Genomic DNA, 2267 nt, shown 5'->3' with positions numbered 1-2267 from the left:
TATATATTTGAAGAAAAGCAACAAAAATATATTAGGTTGTAGCAGTTCGTACGTTTCGTACAAACTTCATTTATTTATGTAGTGAGAACACCACATAAGATGTGCAATGAAAATGTACTCCTCAGCTGCATAATGGAAACTCATTTCAGAAAGTCATTTTGTAAATGTGTGCAAATACAAGAGTAGGAGATGAAAAAAATACAATCTTGACTGGGCTGTTAATTAACAGTCTAGTGAACCAAACAGGAATTTAATTTCTCTATATTCTATTTGTTCTTCTTTCTAGAAGGAGGGGTAAGATAGCAGTAATTTCAATTTAGAGGAAGGTAGGTTAGGTAGTAATGAAAACAGAAGAAAAAAAACCTAATAATAGTCTATCCTGCTTAAACAATAAGAATAAAAATGAAATACCACCTGATAAGTGTCTACATAATCATATTAACACTAATAAAAACCTAGGTTAAGAAACTATAACAATGGCCATACGAGTAGGAAAATTACTTTACATAACGAGATAGATTCCAATAAGAAAACTACAAATGATAGTAGAAGCAATAATATAACCCCAAATACTTACGATAACCACAAATCCCAATTACATCACAAATTTAAAAGACAAAATTCTATATGGCTCAACATCCCTTATAACTATGCAGTATCTACTAACATCTATAAGAGGTTTATGGATATCTTACAAAAAAATTTCGACCCTAACCATAGATATTATAAAATCTTTTCTCAACACACAATCCGTATCTCATACTCTACTCTCCCCAATATAGGATCTATCATTAATAAGTTGAAAAGAACATATAATTAGCTAGGTCCCTTGAAAATAAAAATTATCTTAGTATTGATAACAATACAAATAACTACCAGACAATTAATAATACCAATGCATCCAATAATCATGTACATGTTAATGAACATAACGATACTTCAACTGTTAACATAGTTGATGAGATAAATCTTCCTAGCTCAAACAATATCGATTGCATAGCCAGTAATACAACCAACAATATTGATATAATCAATTTAGATAATTGTATTAACAACCAACATAATAATATATATATATATATAGCTAATAATCCCCTTGATTGCAATTGTAGAATTAAGGCCCGCTGCCCGGTATCTGGCCGTTGTTTAGCCCGTAACGTGGTCTATAAATGTACAGTAACTACTGCAACTAATAATTACATTTATGTTGGTTGCACAATCAATCTTAAACAGCGATTATACAATCATTTTCTTCGTTTAGACTTAAACAAAAGGCCAATAGCACATCATTATCTAATAAATTTTGGGAATTGAAGGAAAATGGTATCGATTTTAACCTTAAATGGGAAATCATCAGGAGGGAACAACCCTATAGAAATAGTAGATACGGCTGTAGACTGTGCTCTATGGAAATCTATGAAATTTCTAAACTTAAGGATAATCCTAATCTAATTAACAATAGATCTGACCTTAGGGCTCTATGTGTACATTGTTACTCTCGCACCTTTAAATATTCTAAAAAGTAAATCTTGCTAATAATATATTATTTTAATCCCTTTCGTTTCCCAGACTATTAACTACTTTATTTAAGTTATAGCTTTAAAGTATAATTTTGGAATACATTTTAACTTTACCCAAACCATTGATAATATTCCTACTTTTCTCTAGCTAATTCTAAGTCTCTTCTGAAACCATAACTTTAATACTCTTAGATTAGTCCTGATTTTCTAACTTTATTCCTTCCCTTTTTTCCTTCTTCTTCCCCCCCTTTCACTTTGGTTTGGCCATTGATATCTTCTCTTCTTATGGTTTTCTTATAAATAATATCTCTCTTATACTACCCCACATAAATGTATATCTTATTCTAGGATCCTTGTGATTTGACAGGCAACACTTGTTTTCTTAATGAAACACTTTCAAACTTGGGACACTGGTAGAATGTGTCATACAAAACAACTTTTTCTCTTAGCCTTCTTAACAAAAAAATGTACATCGCAAGTTATTTCATATTAAAGTTGTCGTATTTCTGTAATTTCAACCAATCACTGACGTCTATTCAGCTGAATACAGTCAGTGCTGGCCGGTCATAAAAATGTTATTCCCTGTGACATATTTCATCCGGTTTAATCGTAATTTATACGCATATATTGTTTATATAATAAATTACGCTGTGCGTATCTGTGTGTGTATATTTTCCCATAACCTCACTCATAACCCTAACCCTAACCCTAACCTCAACCCTAACCCTAACTCTAAAACCCGAACCC

Source organism: Octopus bimaculoides, chromosome 8, assembly GCF_001194135.2.
Source record: "Octopus bimaculoides isolate UCB-OBI-ISO-001 chromosome 8, ASM119413v2, whole genome shotgun sequence".
Taxonomy (NCBI): domain Eukaryota; kingdom Metazoa; phylum Mollusca; class Cephalopoda; order Octopoda; family Octopodidae; genus Octopus; species Octopus bimaculoides.
This window is presented reverse-complemented; position numbering follows the sequence as displayed.